The sequence below is a fragment of the Mesocricetus auratus genome, unplaced genomic scaffold (assembly GCF_017639785.1).
Source record: "Mesocricetus auratus isolate SY011 unplaced genomic scaffold, BCM_Maur_2.0 Super-Scaffold_100018, whole genome shotgun sequence".
Lineage (NCBI taxonomy): Eukaryota > Metazoa > Chordata > Mammalia > Rodentia > Cricetidae > Mesocricetus > Mesocricetus auratus.
In genome coordinates, this window is record NW_024429199.1 from 20,587,765 (window position 1) to 20,610,747 (window position 22,983).

The 22,983-nt window shown below is 41.6% G+C and overlaps 1 protein-coding gene across 3 annotated transcripts in view; it reads right to left on the reverse strand.

Moving 5' to 3' along the window:
• The window catches only part of Arhgap18 (Rho GTPase activating protein 18), a 210,109-nt gene that overhangs the window by 83,923 nt on the left and 103,203 nt on the right, over window positions 1-22,983 (reverse strand). The window contains exon 1 of one of the 3 annotated variants that reach the window (XM_040758215.1): window positions 14,908-15,049. The exons of the other annotated variants lie outside the window; for them this stretch is intronic. The gene's annotated coding sequence lies outside the window, so the exon portion shown is untranslated. Of the gene's footprint in view, window positions 1-14,907; window positions 15,050-22,983 lie in introns of those variants that run through there. 3 annotated transcript variants of the gene reach the window in all.

Below are 22,983 nucleotides of genomic sequence, written 5' to 3' on the forward strand. Positions count from 1 at the left end.
ACCATTTAGCTGAAAGTAGTAATTATTAGGAGTGTCTCTAATGGCCAGGAACAAAGGACCCTGACAATGCCTAAAGGCAGAGAGAAACTGTTTAGCAAACTGTACCATGGTGCCCCTTCCTACACCCAGGGGACATAACACTCCAGGGAAGGAAGACCCCCTTCTCTCTGTGTCCAGCCTAATTGCCATCCTCTTAAGGGCTACTAAGATAGTTTTCACCTTTTCTGTAAACTGCCATCATTTATGCTTTGCATAGAGGAGACAAATAGAACTGATTCATTTCTCTCAGATTCTCCTTTATAAATCACTGAACGTCTTCTGGGCTGTTTTCTTGTTATCCTGAGTATCCATTGCTTGTAGCATATAGCAAAGCAACAGGAAATGAAGGGATGGAAGAGGAGGAAAGGAGTCTTGATATATATCTCAGGTTACCCTAGAACTCTAATCACTCTACCTCAGGCTTCTAAGCACGTGCTAGGACTACAGGTGTGTTCAATCACACCTGGATTTACACAGAAAAGCAATGAGCAAATGAATGAATGGACTATCATCTATTTACACAGCATTTACTTGATCAAAACTTTTAAAAAACGGCTAAGCTGAATTCATGCTTCTTTGGGATTCTGTAATTGTTGTTCCTTTTGTTTTACCTTAAAAGCTTTTCATTCTATGTCAAGATCACCACAGGAATAAAGAAACAGGCAGAAACTGCCATGAGTTATATTAAAGAAGTTAGAGAAAGCACAAAGAGGACTTGGGAGCACTCCTCTTGTAGGCACAGACACAGGACCCACAACACTATGGTCACAGACACAGCTCTTTGTTAGAGCAGTGGTTCCTGGTAGACTTGGCTCCTGTTTATTCTCCAGTTCCCCCAGTTACTTACAGGTACCGTTTCCTTCTAACGTACAGACATAACTAGCCAGATTAGAACAAGGAGATCTTAATTATCGAGATCATCTTCCCAGAACAAAGATATGTATAGTAGGGCTGGACATAAAATTTCCAGGCTCATGAAACATTGGCCCAAAGAACATGAAGTGGCGTTTGCATAATTACTCCAGGCACTATGTCACCATGACTCCAATCTATCAACACCAGGACCCACAAGTCCTTTCTCCAGGATTCCTTCCTCTTTTAGTTTTGGCAGCTGTACAGCCACCTGGAAAATAAACACCAGCAGCTGCTTTGCATTCTGTGCAAAACTCCACAGTGTGATCTGCTCTCCAGCTGTCATGACTCGACTTCGTTTCTTGGTACCTTTTTTTTTTTTTTTTTTTGTCCCTGTGGGAGCTGGTATCATCTTGCCCATTCAGACTTCCCACAGCCCTTACCACATCCTGCACTCTGCTAGCCTGCTAAAGCTTGTGTTTCTACCTCTCAACTATGTGTGTCTTGGAGCAAAACTATGTGTTTCCTTCATCTTAGTCCTCCTAGGTTTAAGCACTATTTGCCATCACAGACACTTGTGAGATTTTCAAGTATTATAGAATTCACCGTCTTTCTGAAATAGCAGCCCCTACTTAATTTCCGAAGGCTTTTATTTAGTTGCATAAAACTACACAGACATTAATAGCATAAAACTACACAGACATTAGAAACATGAAGAGAAGTAAGAAATTCTAACATTGACAAAAGCATTGTTCTGTGACTCTTCTCTCCAGTGTTCAATTGAAAGTAGGCTTCCTAACAGTAGCTTACATGAGGAGCAGCTCTGATGCCAGACTATAACTAACATTAAGTTGCAAGAAAGATGTGGCCTGTAGTTTGTAAAACATGCATGCCAATGTTCTTTTCTGACCCCTCAATCTCTATAATAAGAAACTATTCCTTGAATGAATTCTTCTGAGCTGAGCACCTTTATCAGAGATGACCATTTAGTCAAGCTCTCCAAACCTTTAGCATGAGGTACATGATGACACCCACTCCAGATGTAGGTAGACTATTTCAGCTCTTCCTGAACTATGATGGTCTGACAGCTCTCCAGCATGATCATCCAAGTCATGACCCCTGAGTCACAGACTCAAGCTCTGTGGTAGCTGCCACACCTTCCACAGTAAGAATTTCACTTCCTCTCTCATGTCACCCAACTTTCCCCAGATTCAAATCAATTATTTGAGGTTGCCTACATAGTTCCTTGCTAGGGTGTAAAGAGACATTTTGCCTCCAAATGCATCCATCAGTCTCCTGATACTGAAGGTAGTAACAGACGCTGTCCTTACAAAAAAGCCCAAGGAACCTGCATTGCCTCTTCCACCATGTGAAGACATAAAGAAGGTACCCAACACACACACACACACACACACACACACACACACACACACACACACCACACACACACAACATACACACACAACACACACACACAACACACACACACACACACACACACACACACACACACACGCTGTGTAGTCTAGATCGGCTACGAACACAGGACCTTCCTGTTTCAGCCTCAGAGAGCTGGGATCATAGGTGTAGACGATCACCCTGGCCCTGACAGTATTGTGATCTCAGATGTCCTAACATTCAGAACTGTAAGAAAATTCTGTCCTTTGTAAGACATCCGATTTAGGGTATTTAGCAATAGCAACGTATGAAGACACTCACCCTTCCTGGAGCCCTTCCACCCCTAGTCTCTTTCTCCCAGACTTCCAGGGTTTGCCTGAAACCTATTATTGAAACTTTCCTTTTCTGAGAGGGAATCTGACTTCCCCACAACTTTTATAGATTATACTGCTCTTTTCCATACCTGTCCAATGGCTTTAAAGATAGTGATCAGTGCCCGAAGCTTTATTCAACCTTCCATCCATTTACTTTCACTGCACTTGGAAACTACATTCTATCTATCTATCTATCTATCTATCTATCTATCTATCTATCTATCGGCTTTTTGAGTCACAGTTTCTCTATGTTGCAGCTCTGACTGTCCTGGAACTCATTCTGTAGACAGGATGGCTTCGAATTCACAGAGATCCACCTGCCTCTGCTTCCCAAGTGCTTGGGACTAAAGGTGTGGGCCACAATCGCTTGATAGAAGTTACATTTTTCTTCCCTCTTTACTTTTCAAAGTTTGGCTCCTGCCTTCCCTCTGAGAAAACTATCAAGTTATCAAAAAACACTTTTAGGGCGTCTCAAAGAGGAGACTCACTAACAAAGATGAAAGGCCTCCCCACATTCCCAAACTCAACATCTAAATACCCTTTCTCACAACTTTTATTATATCCAAAATATCAAAGTTCAATTTTCCAACACCAGTTAAACAGGGATGAGCAATTCCTTCAAGCCACAGGGGGCAAGGGATGCTGTTGAGTTGGCAGACAGCTTGCTGAGAGCACACAAAGCTTGGGGTTTGGTCCTCAACACTGCATAAAATCAGGCAGGATGGATGGTACATGACTGCAGTCCCAACACCTCAGCAAGTAAACAGAGGAGGATCAGAAGTTCAAGGTCACCCTCTGCTATCTATTGAGTTTGAGACCAGTCTAAGGCATGTGAGATCTTGTCTAAAAACAAAACAAAACAAACAAGCAAAAACTTAATAATTAACTTCAAGATCTGAGATCTAAAAAATATACATCAGATGCTGGTTAGGAATTTCTGTGTGCTGAGTCACAGCAGATCTATAAATTATTACACAGTCTCATTCATAGTCTCATACTCATTTTCATTCATGTCCTCTCCCTCCCTCCCTCTCTCTCCTCTCTGTCTACCAGGTATCAAACTCTAGCTTCTTGCATGCTAGCCTAGGTCAGCCCTCACCACTTACACTCCAGGCCCTAAATTGTATCTTACAAGTTTATTTTTAAAAAGTTGCTATTAACCTACAAAATCTTAAATAAATACTAACAAAGTATCTGTTGACAGAACACACAATTTCAAATAACATTTTACAATTTGATGTGAAAATAGTACTAAAGAAAATAATACTAAATCATCGGCAATGTCTTGTCCTTCAGCGTGGCTTTCATGTACACACTAACGTCAACTGTCTTATGCTCTTCTGAAAGAATATATAAATAAGTTCAATTTTAAAACACAAAACAAAATCTTCTGATAATAATCAAACACATAGGCATGTTCTGAACAAGACAAAGGAAACGGTCACCCTTCTGAGTTCTTCCTAATTATTCCAACAGAGTAGAAAAATCATTCCCTATCCCAGGAAAGCTATCAGGGTATAAAACCAAGCTTCCAGTAGTTAGACAAATACTGAAAGAAAACATTAAAAGCAAAAGGATATCTGATCCCCTTGGGGGGATTGAACAGCTCTGTCACTAGGGTTGCATCTCAGATACCCCACATATCAGTATTTACATTATGATTCATAACAGTAGCAAAATTACACTTATGAAGTATAAATGAAAATAATGTTATGGTTAGTGGTCATCACAACATGAGGAACTGTATTAAAGGGTTGCAGCATCAGGAAGGTTGAGAATCACTGGTGTTTGACTATTAAAGGGAAAGAGTATAAATGGAGTAATGTTGTCCAGTGGTAAAACTAGGCAGCTCCAAACAGCAACACTGACAAATGGCACGTGAATAAGAAAGCAGGCTGCATCCAATGGGCTGCAAACCCATAATTTTATTGGTAGTTCCAAATGACCTTCAAATATCACTAATACACAGAAAGGCAAGAAGCATGTTTATAGGTCAAGTGCTGAAGTCAGCTCTACTTGGAGTAGAGAGGGTGGAAAAATAACTTCCAACTTAAAAAAAGTAAAAAAGTGTAGACAACCTTAAAGACAATTCCTGTATTTCCTTAAAGGTGTGTTCAAGCAGTCAGTCCCCAAGTACATGTTGTGACTACTTCAAGACAAGTTTTCCTTTTAAATGGAGAATGATGAGAAAAAATAAATTCAGATGTCCTAAATTTAGTCACAAAACTAGAGAATGGAAAGGAAGAGAGATTATTAGAACAGCTATAGCAAAAGCAAGTGTGTTACACATTTATGAATCCATGTTAAAACTCTTATCAAGTCCACTGGGTACCAGGTACCCCCTGCATCACCACATTCTGCTTGCAACTTCAACCATTCCAGAAGCAATGGATACATCTGCTTATGAACTGTCTTCTTACCCCAGGCTTCCCCACTTCCTCATCTAGTCCCTCATACCTATAGCCAATGTAGGTTTAAGCAACGAACTTACACTTTCTGTCTTTAAATTTTCCTTATATGAATATACCCTTAGCTTTAGGTTCAATGAACACTTTTTTCCACTACATAGCCTCGTTGTTTGAAAATAAACTATTTTACCCAAGGCCCTGGCCCTTTCTCAGGCTAGAATCTATTCACTGTTAAATAGACCCTTTTTATTTGAAGGATGCCTCCATTAGAAAGTTCATTTTAATAATACTACATAAGTCCATATTTCTTAGCATGTTTTGGATGCTGAGCTAATTCAACAGATGAGAGGACAGGCAGCCTAAAAGGTCGATGAAGGATAAAACAACAGCATAGCAAATAAAGATTAATTCCCAGTTGAAAAACACAGTGAAGAAATGGGGAGTTAAGACTTACTGTACCATCTAAAATACTACTACTACTGCTACTACTACTACTACTACTACTACTACTACTACTACTACTAATAATAATAATAATAATAATAATAATAATAACAGCAATAAAATGACTAGAAAACCAAGCATTTTTTTTTGTGAAAGACACTAAGTTTCATTTGAAAGGTAGCCAGGGATATCTACCTCTAGCAGGGAGACCTAAACATACCAGGTGGGAGAAGATGAAATGCTAAAAATAAATGAAACAGAAGTCTTTAGCATAACCGATCTTACTGCTGGTCAGTAGCATGCTATGCCATCTAGCACACATCTTCTGAAACCATGGGGTCACATGAGGTCTGAACTCCCGTAACTAGATGTTGTGTTGGGAAGTGAAGGGGATAGGCAGAGGGAGGGAGAAAGAAGGAGGAGGAGGGGGAGGAGGAAGAAAATGAGGAGAGAAAGAGAGAGAGAGAGAGAGAAGGGGGGGAGGGAGGGAGAGAACACATTTGGCACAATAAAGGACTACATAATGAAGAACTGCAGAGTTTTCACTGCATAAAAAGTCTTCTGTTCTTATTAAACATGATGATTTAACTGTGGAAAACGAGGATTTGAAGTATTTTTTCTATCATCATTTCTCAGCATGCAAGTAGGCAATTAGTGTATCTCTGTAATGACTTAGTTTAGAATGTTTTGACTTTTAAAAAGTTGCTATTTGAGTCACTGGTTTGAGCTTCATTTTTAAAAATCCACTAAATGAATGGTGGTTAGGGATTAGGACAGAATTTCCCACTCAAGGATTTCCATCTCTAGTCTTCTGTATTCATCCCTGTTTTCTATAATTGCTCCAGGCCCAGATTCCCTTCTTGCTAAATCCTTAAAGAAATTACAGATTGACTGATATTTATTTTTTCACAAAATACCAACTCTAAGACCAAGCTTCCTGAGGTCCCAGTGTGACACTGGTCAAAGTTGCTCGGGTATCCAAGAGGACGAAAGTGTGTGTGGAAGCCAGAGGTTGACATTTGGTGTCATTCTTCATGAGCCATCCACTTTGGTTTCTGAGATACTGACTCTCAATGGCCTGGAACTCAGTAAATAGGTAGGGCCAGACTAGCCTGACAGCGAGCCCCAGAGATCTGCCCAGTTCTACCATCTCCAAACTGGGATTACATACTGACACCACCAAACCCAGCTTATTTACTTGGGTTTTGGGGACTTGAACACAGGTCCTCAGGCTTTACTCACTGACCTATCGCCCAGTTCAGGAAAAAGGTAATTTTTTAATCTAATTGCTTCATCAATACAGTTTCATTAAACAACAATGACAACATTTATTCATTATCCTTTCTTTATAAATATTAATTTGAATGCTGCATTTAAGCTCTGTTTTTAAAATTATAATTATGATCTAAAGTGAAATTAATATTTGTTTTGTGTTCATGTATGTTATGTATGTGTGTGGGTGTGGGTCTTGCCTGGGGATTGAATCTAGAGTATCAGTTCTCAACTTGTGGGTCTCAACCGCTTTGGGGTCTCATATCAGATATTTACATTTCAATTACAGTTGTGAAGTAGCAATGAAAATAATTTTATGGTTGGGGGGTCACCACAACTACACCAGGAACTGTATTAAATGGTCACAACATTAGGAAGGTTGGGAGCCACTGATCTTGTGTGTGTGCTAAGTACAGGTTCTATCACTGAGCTGTGTTCCTATCCCCTAAGTAAAGAATATGAAGCGGGGTAGTGGGGGTGCTCGCCTTTAATCCTAGCTTTCTTTGGGAGGCAGAGGCAGATTTCTCTGAGTTGGAGGCCAGCCTGGCCTACAAAATTAATTTCAGGACAGCTAGAGCTGTCACACAGAGAAACCCTGTCTCGAAAAACCAACAAATAGATAGATAGATGATAGATAGATACATAGATAGATATATATAGATAGATACATAGATAAATAATAATAAAAAGAGCAGAAGAATATGTCAAAGGACACTGAGATTTAAATGGTGGCAATGCTTCTATGCTTTGGTAGAGTGATTACAGAACTGGGACCCTTGTTGCTAATAATAAACAGACTTGTAATCGGTGATTCAGACATTCATTCAACAAATACTGGCTCTTTGTTAGCTGAAAAGCACCATACATGTTGATGTCCAAAGTCCAAGGAGGCACTGCGTTTCACCTCTGACCAGAGTCTGCATTGTTTAAAGAGGTCAGGAAAAGAACAATGCAGGGCAGGGTGGGGGAGAGGCTGAATGGTATGCTCTGGCTCACTGTGGGGACACTAGGTATTGCAGCTGGGCAAGGACTAGATGCCAGAAAGCAGAAGAAAAAAAAAAAAAAAAAGCAAAAGCACTGTAGCACTGTGGGGAGGTAAGAAGGAAATCCCAGCCTCTTCCTATACCTTGTTCTAATTTTATAAAACGCCACAGGCAACAATGTCTTCCTGTTGTTTGATTCAACTTCACTTCCCTTTAGCTTAAGCCCATTTCCTCGGAGCAAATAAAGAATTAGTCAGTGTCCTCTTCATAATCACCCTTTTGCTGGATTGAACTCCATCCTTTACTGCATCTGGAGTTGGCTGAAAACTATTACTTTAGTCTTTTCTTCCTTTAGGAGGCAGTGTCTTCAGGATGCAGCCTACACTAGTTCTGAGCTTGTTGCTGTCTCTGTTCTGCTGCTGCTCTGAGACAGGGGCTCGTGATGAAGCCCAGGGGGCCTTGAATGCTCCATCCTCCTGAAGCAGCCTAAACACGGGCACAGGCGCCCAAGGCCATGGTCCCCCAAAGAACTGCAACAGGTAACAACAGCAGACTATCCTTGCTCTGAAATGCTTTGCCTGCACTGTCTCCTGTTCTGTAAGAGGAAGAGCTGAACTGTTACTGCTTTTAGAACCGGGTACTTGTTTAGGTCCACATAGGAGGCCTTTGGCACAAATAACACAGTTAAAGGTCTAATCATAAATGTTTTCTTTTCCCTTCCTTACTGAGGAAATAAGCACTGTTATTAATTGCTTTCCACGGCTCTTTCTTTTTCAGAGGAAAAAAAAAACCCCTCACTGATCATTTGCATTAATAGTATGCTAATAAAAGTAAGGGCATGCTAACTAATTCCACCTCTTCAGTAGTAACTAAGGATCAGAGAGAGAAATAATTTGCATGTTTCCCTGATTGGAGTGAATTGGCATTTAAACGTTCATTGTCACCGTTTTTTTGAAAATAATAATAATGCGTGTTGGGCCAGGCGGGCAGAAGTGATTTCTCTAGTGGAACCATCTTAAAAGCAAGCATTTCCATTTTGCTTCTATAAATCTCAAATGATAAGGACGCACAGTCAAACCCGGAGCAGCCATCTGCATCACAAATACCTCTCAGTTCCTCCCTGCAGAAGGAACTCATTCACTCCTACTTCTGAGGGCTTATTCCTCAAAATGCTTCCAAGTGCTGTGGGAACAATGATTACAAGAGGGCCGTCCCATCTGTGCTGCATTAGGGTTGCAAGACAGCCCCTTCTGCAGATGCAGTTTTTGCATAATTCATTGGGCCATTTTAAACCCTAATCAGTGCGTTGCAGTAAGCGATAGAGTGCAATGGAGAGAGGAGAAATTTATTAGCTACCTCCTGAACATCCGCCTAATTCTCACTGGGGGCTCCTGATCCCTGAATCACAGTGCTTGCATCCACGTCTTATCTCTCGTGCCTTCTCACACTCGAAAGTGTCCTCATCTTTCTTAGCCCATACTAAGAGGCCAAGACAGTCTAGTTTTTATATTATTATCACAGGGGAGTTTGCGAAAGAAGATTGTACTGGGAGACGAAAAGCTTGGCCTGTTTCCAACTCTCCTGGTTTTTTTTGTTTTGTTTTGTTTTGTTTTTTGTTTTTTTGTGGGGGCATGACAGACACATTCATCCTACAAATGCAAGGACAGTACCTCAAGTCACATCCAATTCTAAAAGTGGTATCACTCTAATCTGTCAACATTGTCTTTCACTGTCACATTGTAATTGAGTCCACCATGTCACCTCCCTCCATGTTTTGGGGTTTTGTTAGTTTGTTTTAAGACTAAGTGGCAGAGAAAAGTATCTCTAGGTCTCCCTCAACCCCAACTCGCAACCTCAGCTGCTATATTTAATTGGTTTGCTTTTTAAAGACATCCTTTAGGATACACTAGAAAAGGGCTACATGACTATAGAAATTAAAAGAAAACTGCCTTAGACATTGTAAATTTAAGAGAGAGAGACTTAAAGTTGCAAAATCCTTAAGTTTTAAATATTGAAAAAAACTGATAAAAGAGAAAATATGTATGAAAATACACTAGGCCTTACAGTTTTGAACAAGCAAGATATTGTATAGAAAACATGGTTGGCGCATGAACTGGTAACCTTACACTAAAACTTCTCAGGCTGAAGACATGTCTCAGTGGGTTAGAGCACTTGGAACACAATCATGAGGACCTGAGTTACAATACCTAGCATCCATGTAAATAAACCAGGCATGATCTCATATGTCTATAACCCAGCATTGGAGGACACAGACAGGTGGAGTCCAGGAGCTTGCTAGCCAGGTAGGCTAGCCAAAATATTTAGCTATAAATTCAATGGGAGGTTCTGTCTCAAAGCAGTAAAGTTAAAAGTCATAGGAGTAGACAATGGAAGTCCTTCTCTGGCCTCCACAAACCCAAATGCAGGTACACACACACACACACACACACACACACACACACACGCACACACACACACAAACACTAAAATGAAGTTTTAAATTTAAATAACATTTCTCATTTTCTGCTTAGTCGTTATTTATTTTTAAACAGGGTTTCACAATGCAGCCAAGGTTGCCCTTAAATTCTTTATCCCCCTGCCTCAGCTTCGTAGGTGCTTTATTCCAGGTTCATTTTCTTATTCCCATCATGCTCTAGGTCACAGCATAAAGGCATGCACTGAGTTTCGTGTTTATAAGTAACAACAACTTCTAACATACAGTAATGAGAAAAATCATCTCAAAGACTCAACTTGAGGAACTTGACTCGCAAGCAGCATCTTTGCATTTATTTTAAGTCAATAACTCCTAAGATTGCAAATAGCTAAGAAGTAAATGTTCGACCAAATCTTAGAAAGCACAACTAGAGTGGTAGGAAAACTTTTGAATGTGTTCTGGGTAGATGAATAAATTATGTTAGAAACCAGGGCCAGCTAGTAGAAATAAAGGAGGAGCACAAAAGTAATTTAAAATGTTCTGGTTGCTGCATTAAAAAAAGTAAGTAGGAACAAGTAAAATTCATGTTAAATGTCAATAAAATTTAACCCAATACACCCCAAGTGCTATCATTGCAACATATAATCAATGTGCAAATTAACACAATGCTTTACCTCATTCTAAGACATTAAATTTTCTTCTGGATTCATTTTGGAACAACAGATTTCACATGTTCAGTCACCCTAGATGACTGGTAACCTCCATACTGAGGAGAGCAACTACGGAGCGAATGAGACAGTGAACTAATTCTCCTCAGGCTGCCCAATGCACACAACTGCTAGATTTCTCCTATTTCCAATATATGAAACCCATTGCTGTTTGTTCACAGAATGTCTGGTTGTCTATTGAGTCAAGATTTACTGAAAACCTACTTTTCTCTGTATTACCTTGAACAATGAAATGAAGACACATTTTAGATAAAATAGGCCAAATATTCAATAAGCAAGACATGCACAACTTAAACACAATATGCTAAGGCAGTGGCTGCTATGGAAACAGACCACAAGAGTCCTTCATTCTAGTAAGGCCACTTGCTAAGGACTTTACTGAGAGGTAGGGCGATGGCTCAGTAGGAAAAAGCACTTGCTTTGCAGGCACAATGACATGAGTTGGAGCAGTGGTTCTCAACTTTCTCAAGTTGTAATCCTTTAGTACAGTTCCTTATGTTGTGGTGGCCCTCAACCATAAAATTATTTTTTGCTACTTCATAACTGTAATTTTGCTACTGTTATGAATCATAATGTATCTGTGTCTCCTGGTGGTCTTAGGTGACCCCTGTGAAAGGGTCATTTGACTACCTCTCACAGGGTCATGACCCACAGGTTGAGAACCACTGAGCTGGAGTCTCCAGAAACTTGTAAAAACAAATAGGCAGGAATAGCCACTCATGTCTATAACCAAAACAAACACTCAGGGAAATAGATCAATGGGTTTTGGGAACATAGCCTAGCCACACGGTGAACTTCAGGTTCAGTGACAGATTTTATCTCAAAAGAATAAGGCAGAGGGTGATAGGTTAAAGCACAAAAATTCCTCCTTTTGATCAAGAGAATAAAATCTCTGGCTGGTGTGGAAACATTCCGGTTGGGTGTGTTCAGTTACTTGGCCAGGGCACTCTCTCTAGAAACAGGTTCACCCTAAGTCACACTTAAGAGATGGGTAGAATAATTGGTTCTTTAATGAGATAGTAGTATACTTTTCCTTCCCAGTATCCCTGTTGCTAATACAGTAGTGACTGGATCATAGTATGCAGTGCTGTACCTCTGCCTGCTTTTCTGAACTTTCCCCTTCTATCTCTTTCCTAAGGGTTTTCCTGACATGTTGGACCTCCTAACTTTTTCTCTAAAATGTTCTTCCTTGCCATGTGACTGCCTAGCTGCCAAGCTGGCACAGATGTCTTCCTTCCCGATTCTATTCTCCTCCTCTGAGCAGCCACTGAGGTTTCCAGCTTGCCTGCCCTGAGGTGTTTATGTTTTAAGTTCTAATAAAATTGTCCATGACGTTGGCAAGGGGTAAGTTGTCCCCTACCTCTATATGCCTGCTGTGGCACACAGATGTCAACACACACACACACAGACACACACATACACACATACACATACACACACACACACACACACACACACACACACACACACTCACGCAGTGCAGTTTGGAAACATTCTGGAGAAGTGTGTCCTAAGCCTTGCAAAATTACTAGTATTTACCATGCATCAGACACCATGCCACTATGCCTTACCACGCTTACATCTAAGCATGAACTATGGTTTTCTTAACAAGCCCCTTATTTAATGAACTCCAACTCATTGCTGCATACTGGCTCATGCTGAAATTCTTTACTGTGGTTTCATTTGAGATACTGACTTTCCCTAAGTAGGAGAAAGAAAGAGCCCCTTTGAACTGCATGCTCAGCAATCTGAAGTTGTTTTACCCACTGCCAGGTAAGTTTTGATAGAGAATGTCATGACATCAGTCTAGATTTGAGACTTGCTCAGAACACTTGCTATCCATATCATGTTTCTTGGCTCTGTTGAAGCTCTGTAAACAACATTAAAGGTCAAGGTTTTAACCACATTGACTTTGACCTCCAGTCCCTTCCATCCCTCACTTCTTTCCTTCCTGAAGCACTATGGGAACTTTCTCCGAAGTTCCACCATTCACCAGAATGGGACTAGCCACCAGCAGGAAACACAGGAACTGTTGCTACATCCAGAGCACAGGTATGGTTTGAATGAGAAATTGTTTTTGAATACTTGTCCCCCAGCTGGGGGCGGGCCTTCAGGTGGGAGGCCTAAATAAGTCACTAGGGGTGTGTACTGAAGCTTCTTAGGTTGGTCCCATTTCCTCTTCTCTCCCACTCTGCTCCCCAACTGCGAGTGTGTTGTGACCAACCACTTCATACTCTCATCACCATGCCTCCCCTGGCATGGTGGACTATATGCCCTGAACATGGGAGCAAAAGAAGTCCTTTCTCCAGGAAGATGCTTCTTGCCAGGGGTTTGATTACAACAACAAGAAAGTACCTAGCAAATCAAGTAATTTCTTCCCCAGCTACTGTCTTCTGCTTAGACCATTTACCTTCCTGCCAAACCATTCCTACCCATTGTAAAATGTCTACAAACAGCCCCATCTCCCTCTAACCTAGAAACAGGGCATATGTGGTTGTGTTTTGCCATTATTATTGTTTTTAATATTTCTTGTTTTGAGGCATATTCTTGCCATGGAAATGAATAGTGTCCAACTCAAACTTGTTGCCTAAGCCTCCTGAATACTGAGATTATAGGCATCCACCACCATGCTGGGTGCTGATGAGCTCTTAAATCTCATTAGGCTGCTGGTACTCACTCCCATATGGGCCCTGAGTACATAAATACATCCTGAGGCCTTTATTTTGGCTATTCCATCCATTATTGGTCATTTCCACTGAATTAATGAACCTTCAGAGAGGAAAGTTCCCTGCATCTCTACAGTCCAGCTGCACCAGGCATAAGGTCGCCAGAAAAGCAGGATCTCAGACTTCATCTCACACTTGCTCAATCTCAGCCTGCAATTTAGCATCCTCAGGTAACTGCAGAGTCCAAGACGCCAGGAACAATTGCTCCAGGCATTTGAAAAAGGGAGCTCAGGAGCTCAGGGAAGGGTTACTGGCTAAAGGATAATTTTAGACTCGTTAGCATATACATGAGAGTTAAAACTATGGGGCTGAAAAAGAAGCTTAGCCACAGAAAACAAATTTATACAGGATAAAAGAATCTGCGTGGTGTGGAAGAGGCTGCATGTGTGGAATGGAAATAAAACATCATCAAGTTAAACAGCAGCTCACTCGCTAAGTACACTAAATAAATACAAACAAGAAGAAAGGCAAGGAAAATAGGGGTGAATCCACATTACAGCTGTAAAGAGCTTCTACTAGCCATGGTGCCAGGGGTCTGTGATGACTGCTACTCAGAAGGCTGAGGCAGAAGGATTGCCTATTTGAGTTTGGCTTGCACTATAGAGAAAATTGCAAGGACAATCTGGGCAACTTTTGAGTTAAGAAGTGGGGGCAAGAAGGTTGGGTAGCAGGGAGTGAAGCTCAATGCTGGAGAGCTCGCTTAGCATGTAGGAGGCCATGGGCTCAGTGTCTAGTACCAAAAAAAAAACACTAATAAACACCCTTACTTACGATTAAGTTAAACTTATTTAATATTTAAAGGTGCTAGCTAACAAAAAGAAATACAAGATGATCAATATAAAATTAATAAGAATGATTCTTTGGTAAGATTATATACATTTATGCATGGCATTGCTTATTCTGTCTGGTGGTTCACCCCACCTCACCTCCTGATTTTGATAATATATAGTGCTATTTTCCCTTAAATGAGACAATTTTTAAAAGACCGTTGCCAAAGAAGGTGATTTCAGGCTAGCTTCCTCAGATGCTGTCTGGCCTCAGGCAGGACTTCACCAGGATCCCCTCAGCTGGAAACCTTGGGGACAAACCATTCTCTTTTCCCAGCTGTAACTATCTGTGCTCCAAGCTGGCTGTGAGGAGGGATTCAATTCTCCAAAAGCTCCTTGGAGAATAACATGGGGAATGTATGCAGCAACTGCCCCATTCTCTACTCTCAGACCACCCCAAACACCTCAGCCCACCAGCTCACCAGGGTCAAGAATGTTCCTAAAGTCCTCTTCACAATGCAGTAGCTGTTTGGAGCGGGTTTCAAGTCCACCAACAGTTGTCTATGTCCTCTGTTTCCCAGGTGACACTGTTAGAGTTGCTTGGTGTTGCTAACACACACACATACACACACACACACACACACACACACACACACACACACACACACACACACACACACACACAGAATGCAATGAAACACCCTCGAAGCCCAGCCACTCCCAAGGCCCTTGCAAGCTGCTGCTCCCTGAGGCATGAGAGCCTCTGAATGCTTCTTGCTGGAGGCCAAATGATTAAAAAACCACCATGCATAAATTACTACTCCATGTAAAAGCCTTAAAATATATTTTCTAATGGTTTTAATGGCAGGGCACAGAATGAAGTAAAGACAGGAATAGCAAGCTGTGCTCTTTTATGTGGGGACTGACACACATGAATACAGATATGACAGAAGATGAAAATGAGCAGACAAGGACAGTCTGCTCTTTCAGAAGTGACAGTGGCCCAGTGGGAAAGGCCCATCAGGGCACGATGCCTACTTTGAGCCCTTTGGAACAAATGCCCAGTGTGCTCCCACACTCTCCTTCTGAAGTGGAAGCAATTTGTCCATTCATCCTCTCGCTTTAAAAATAATGTCCAGCATGGATCTGGAGAGATGTTTTTGTTCTTGCCATGCAGCGTCCTTCCTATTAGCCCATGAAACCACAAGAGTCTCTTCCGTGTGCAGGCTGTAAACACTTCCCTATCTAGCAAAGTTGCTATCAGATAGTCTTCTTTAAGTGGCATCGAATCTCCATGTGCACACCCACTTTCCACATCACTGTATGAGACTTCCTGGCCATATATACTTAACCTATTCATTAACATCAGGGTATAAGAGTCATGAGGCTCTGTACCTCAGTAAACTGGAACTGTTAAATTATGGAGCCAGGTATGACTCCTGTCACCCTAATACTTCTTCAGAGAGCGAGTTTGAAACCAATCTGTGCTACATAGTCGGACCCTACCTCACAGAACAAATGAATAAAGCACAGAGGCACACATGTGTGGGCAACTGCATGCTTAAGTCTGTTAGCTTTTAATTCCAACATATCTCTGTTATTAATGAGAAATTTAATGACCGAAAATCTTCTGGGAAAGGGACGAGCCTTCTCTCGCTCTGCATCTGAAATGTAAATGTTAATTAATTCAGTTTTTGTTACTTCCACCCCCAGTTGCTCTGCCATTAGAAAAGGAGCACTTGGTGAGTTGCCAAGGACAGTGGCGACAATAATACTAAGAAGCGTTTCCCATCTGGGCCAGCATTTTAAAGATGAGAGACCGAGATTCGAAGAAACAAATCCCCTTGACTAGGACAGGTAGACTACAACCCAGGCCAAGTGGTCCCAGACCCTCACTCTTCACATCTACAGGATAATGGGCTCTGGCACCAGTCCTCAGAAAGGACATAAAGTATGATGGAGATCAGAGTCAAAAAGACCCTAAGAGATCACCAGTCTGCTCATAGGCATGACTCTCAAGCTGGCTTTAGGGGAAGTTTGGCAAAAACACTTTGGTTACCCATGTGTCCAAGGTATGTAAGTAGTAAATACAACTGGTCTCACCTCTCAAGTTTGTTTGTTTTCAAATAAATGAAGGTGACAAGTCAGGTTAGAATACTGTATCAAATCCTCAGCATCCTTTCCTGCCTTGGCCTCCTCAGAGTCCAGCCACTGCACCGCTGGCCACAGAAAGCTCCCAGGAACACCCAGGTGGTTCATATCCACACCAAACCTCTTCGATGCTGACTCCCAGGGAGGAAATGGCATGACCAAGTACCACCCATTAGGAGAGATGGCATTAGGGGAGAGAAAACACATTACTCTTCGCCTTTATCACCAAGGTCATAAAGGTGGGCAATAAATACTCTTTTATTGATCATTATTTTCCCTTGCTGAACTTTGACAACCCAGCCCACTGATGCTTGAATGAGTCCAAAGAACAATTATCCAATAATACTACCTTATTCTCCAACCCAGTCCCACCTACTTAGTCCCATCTTCCTTTGAGACATGCTTCTTGGAGCAATAGCAGGTGTTTCTGGGCTAGTCTCTTTATACAGGGAATACATGTTCCAGCTTGCCCTGGGTCTCTTTCATTTTGTGCTATTAGCCAGGCCCTCTGGAGGGGGTTGAATGACAGCCTCTGTTCAAGTAGATTCATCCTATGATTTCAAAGCACAGGTTCTCTAGTTCAAACCCTTCTCCCATGAGCTAAATTCTGCCACAAAATAGGGTTTTAATGGCAAGAATGAAGTGAATACAATGGAGTGAAGGCATGAGACTCAAGCCTGGCCCTTCCCCAACAGAAACATGGTACTACTTTGATTGAATTATCTATATTGAATGGATCATGGTGAAATTGTAAAAGGGAAGAGTTGGACTGGTTACTTTGGATTTTTACCTTTATCCCCAAATCCCAAGATAGACATCCTTTAAAAATTATGGAAAGTAGACATTGCTCAGAGGAATATTGGTAAAGGGGAGAACAATAGAATTAGGACGTAATCATAATACCCATTATGTAAAATAGGATCTAAAACCTAATTTCATCACTTTTGAGGTCACAGGCAAGTTATCTAAAACCCTATGTCTCAGTTTCCCCACATTCATCCATCGATTCAAAATGATTAACTGGGCATTTGTGAAAGTACAAATACACCCAAAATGCAGGGATTAGGCAGTGAATCAAGTCTGCTCTGGTGAAACAGAGTGGCAAGGAGATAGAAAACAAAAGGATTTATGACTTGCCAGGAAGAGAGATGTGCCCTGAAAATAAATGATGTAGGCTCAGAGAATGGGGTGGAATTACCACAGAGATGAAGGCCTCTTGAGCAAGCAACGTGATGCATGAACACATTTGAATGGAGGAAGGAGGGGCAAGGTTAAGTGCGCAGATATCTACAGTGTAGGCAATTTCCACAAATGCCCAGCGTTATGAAATGATGGCATGACACACAGAACTCCTGAGAGAGCGATTGGCATGTATTTGGAATGAAGATTCATCACTTCCCACTTCTGTATTTCCTCATTCCCTCATCTGGCCTGGGGATCCAATCTATGGTCTTTGTTTTCCAGTTAGCCCCAAAGGCAGCACAGCAAAATTAGCGAAGGGTCAGAAAAACCTGTCCTTGAATTACACCTTCTACACAATGCTGAGCTACACTTGTCAGATTCAAACCTTACCTCAGGCCATGTTTTCATAAGAACCCTTGAATAATAATACACATCAACATCCGTCCAGGGTGTTAACATTCTTACCCACTCTCTTTAGTGGGGAAAGATAAAGATAAAGATGTAGGTCAGTCTCTGTGGCAGAAATCCCTGGGCCACTTCCTAGCTGTCTGCTGTCTATGGGGCCTTGACCAAGAGGTATTACCTCTCTGTGACCTGGAACCAACAATGGCACCCCCTTTCAGTGATGAGAATGCCAATTTTTCTACAACCTTACTGGGTAGCTCCCAGACTGTCCCACTCCAAGTCATGCTCTCGTATGCTCTCGGAGGACAGGGGATGGGATGGTTCTGCTCCTGTCACTGATGCCTGCTGCACTAGTCATCATCTTCTCTGTCAAAGGAAGAAGAGTATTCCCTCTCAGCATAGCTTGGGAGGCAGGACCTTCCTAACCCAGAATGGGTACCCAGATGGACATAACAAAAGAATGTTGAGTGTCAGAGCATACCACTTTGACAGAAAGAGAATTCCTCACTAGACCCCATTATGGATCATCAAACAATTCCCTTCCCCAGGATGTTCCTGGCCTCCCATTTCTCTTCCGTTCCACCCTGAACAACCATGTTAGAAATCCTTCCAAGCCAGGGCCTAGGTCCTTTCCTGGATGAAATGCCAGACTTTAGAGATCCCCCCGCCCCAAGGAGGTCCTCATCCTCCCTGGGGAAATGATGTGGGGATTGGGTGAGGGGTTGGGAGACTGGTGGAGAGACAAGGGAGGAGGGGTGGGAGAGAGAGCTGGGACTGGCATGTGAAACATTCATGTTTTTAATTTAAATAAAAACATATATTGATAAAAAAACAAAAAAAAATTATCAGAACCAGCCAGGCAGTGGTGGCACATGCCTTTAATCCCAGCACTTGGGAGGCAGAGGCAGATGGATCTCTATGAGTCTGAGACCAGCCTGGCCTATGACAGCCTCCAAAGCCACAGAGAAACCCTGTCTTGAAAAACAAAAGCAAACAAACAAACCAACATCATAACTAAAGGTCTAGTGATAGGTGAATCAAATACCAAATGTATTAGAAGTTACAACAAAGCATTGTGATGTGTCAGCAAAAAAAGAAATCCTTCCAAGCCACCTCCAGGGCCGCCTTCCCCACTTTTCTAGCTGATTCTCTTACAGGGCACCCTATTATAACAGATTTACACCCTGACTATATATACCCTTATGTAGACAGACACCAACTCATTTGAGAATACAGACTAGAAATGGAGAACAAATAATGCAGTTCTAAATAACACTGCCATGCTCACTAATTTCACATGTGTGGCCCTCAGCCTCCAAATGAGATCATAAGTCTTGCTGACAGGGAACACAATTCTTTGCCCCTGTGCCTCTCAGAAGCCCATTTCCTGCTCTTTTCCAATGTTTAACTCTCCTCCTTTTGAATCCAAAAATGAAGGTATATTGGGCATCAAATAGATGTTCAACAAAAATTCCTTTATTAACAAAAATAAATTCAAATTCTTGCACAGAAAGGACAGACAAACTAGCATCTAAATTTCCCAATATGGAGGTATATACAAAGTATTTTCAATTTTTTTATTTATTTTACAGGTGAGGATGCAAATGGCATGGCAAACGTATGGAAGTCTGAGGACAACTTGCTATAGACTGTTATCCCTTTCCATCTCATAGGTTCTAGGGATTGAACTCAGATTGTTAGACTTGGCAGCAAGCACCTACTCGTGGAGCTACATCACTAGCCAAAAATCTAATTTTCCCTCCCTTCTCATTTAAAAAAAAAAGTCATCTTTCCCTCTTTGAAAAGTTGGAAATTCTACCTTCTTTTTTTTTGTTGGTTTGTTTTTTGTTTTTTGTTTTTTGTTTTTTGTTTTTTTTTGAGACAGGGTTTCTCTGTGTAACAGTCCTCGGTGTCCTGGAACTCACTTTGTAGACCAGGTTGGCCTTGAACTCATAGAGATCCACCTGCCTCTGCCTCCAAAGTGTTAGGATTAAAGAAAGGCATGTGCCATCACCACCCAGATCTATCCTTTCTAAAGACAAAAATGAGCAGCTACTCCATAGACTAACAACTACTCAATGCTGCCAAAATCTTTCAATGTAGTGACATGTCTTTGCATTTCTCATGAGCTGACAGAATTGAATAACAACCAGTGCTTGTCCCAGAAGTCAGATGTTTCATGGGGTTGTCGTTTGCTTTCTTGAGATACAGTTTGCTGTCCATCCCTGATTTGCCTGATCATCATACAGTATAGTTCACCCCAAACTTAGAGCCATTCCACTGACATTGCCTCCCAAGTGCTAGGATTACAGGTATGCATGACAACTACTTAGTCTTTAACAAATGCTTCTTGCACAAAACACTTGGATTTTTTTAAAATAAATTAAGACATTCAATATTACAGCAGGTGTTAATCATAATATAGGAAGGGAAAAATAATATATTTGATTTCCAGGTAGTCAATGGGAAGTCCTTTATGAAGGGGTTCTCTCCCTCACGCATAATGAGCTCCTTCAAAAAACATTTACCAAGATCCCAGTAGTCTTGTGGGGTCCTGGCTATTGCCAGCTCTAGATCTGCCAAGTAATGACAGGACGTACATGGAGGGCAAAAGAAACTGACAAGAACCTCAGGGGTTCCCAGTTGGCTCCTGGCAGGATAAGAGTCTAGTAATGTCCACTGGGCTCTTGGCCAAGAAATGGAAGAGGACTGGGTATTCAAATGCATGCCTGGACAAAAAGAGCAGGAGGGAAGAAGGAAGGAGACTGTGATGAAACCATGGGACAATGAGAAAGGAGGCGGCAGCAGCAATGGTGTCTTGTTCTTCACCTACCAAAGGAAATAAAATTGGCTGCAATCCCAGCATTTGCAAGACTGTAGTAATTGAGACTGGACTAGAGAGTTGAGTGAGGCCAGTTTGTATTACATGGAGACCCTGTCCCAGATAGATAGATAGATAGATAGATAGATAGATAGATGGATGGATGGATGGATGGATGGATGGATGGATGGATGGATGGATGGATGGATGGATAGATACAGATCATACACACAGTAAAAATGGAGAGTGAAGAAAGACTGACAATAGTCCTCAATTATCTTCTCCTTCCATATCATAAACACCCTTGGTAATACAAGTCAGTGCACAAATTAGAGACATCCCAGACACTTAAATGTCCGTTGGCCACTGCCTGCACTTCTTGGAATCATCATGCACCAGGCTAATCTGTTTGCAATTATAGTCATTGCCCCCATTCTAAAGACACAGAAAGGCCAATGTCTCAAGCCAAGCCACGTTGCAAGGCAGCTGTCTCTTTTTGCTGTAGTCCTCTTCCAAGTGACCTTTTTGTTGAAGAAGGTTTTCACTACATGGACAACAAACACATGCAGTGTAAATGCAGTGTCTTCAGCCATCAGTTCAAAAACATCAGCTTCTCCACAAATACATAAAACAGACTGGGAACTCCATCTGGGAAATGAAGACATTTCATTGTCTTCACAATCTTTTTTAAGCCTCTACACCAGAAGAGCTGTAAGTATAGGAGCAGCCTGGTTCCTTGAGTCCCTAGATTTTTCAGTCTGACATCCTAAGCCCTATTAACTCTGGCCCAACTTCCCTTACCCATTGGCTCAGGTTTACCTCCCTCCTTTCTCATAAGCACCACACTGTAGTCCAAGAGAACTGTGTGACACACGGACGACTTCTACCTCAAGAGCCCTGTGTGTACAATTCTCATCTCCACTAACAACTTCTATCTTTCTCTAACTCCCACACCACAAGAATGCCTCTCCATCCAACATCCACACTTCTACCACTGCACACTGCCTTCTTCCAAGTTCACTCCCAGAGCAACCCCACAAGGGGAATGAGCTCCCTGTAGGGAACAGATAGAAAGGTGCCCATTAACTCTGCAGTTTACCAGAAGCAGAACTCAGAGCAAACTATCTGAACTCTTGGAATATCCACTATTCCCTCATTTGTAAAATAAAACAACAGTGCCTATCTTACATGTTGTTAAGTGAATTAGAAATAATTTTACTAATAGTACAAAATAACGGGTTGAACACACCTAAATCAAATATCCAACATCTGAAGGACATGTGCTCCTAGGGTCTCACATCTGGAGCAGTCTGTAGTTTAGTGATGATCAAGCTGGAAGACCTAAGCAACTCTTTCCATATGAACAGTCTCCCCACTCTCATCCTCAAGGCTGGAATGCATTTGGTCTAAAGAATCTCAGTTAAGGGCCAGAGAGATGGCTCAGCATGTAAAGGTTCTTGCTGCCAAGTCTGATGACCAGAGTTCGAACCCTGGAGTTCACATTGTGGGAGGAGAAAACCAACTTCTGCAAGCTGTCCTCTGACCTCCACATGCCTGCCATGGTCCTTAAGTCCCTCTCACCTGGATAAATGAATGTAATTTAAAAAAAAATTAGATAAGGGATAGCAACCTGGATTATCTCATAATACCCAATAAATTAAGCTGCTCATCATGATACATGCCTTTAATCCCAGCCCTTGGGAAAGAGATAGATACAGATGGATCAATGTGAGTTAAAATCCAGCCTGGTCTACATAGGCAGTTCCAGGATAATCACAACTACATAGTGAGACTTTATATTGAAAAATAAATGAAGGTAAAATAAGATCCTGATTCAAAAATGAAAAACAAAACAAAAGCAGAACCCAAACCAATAGTGTGATTACATTGAGTCCAGAGAAAGAGGAATGAGCCACACACTGTGAGTTCAAGAGCAGGCATTTCCTAATTCTCCTCCGAGGCATGTTACTTTAACACCTGTGCTTAACACTGAATAGGT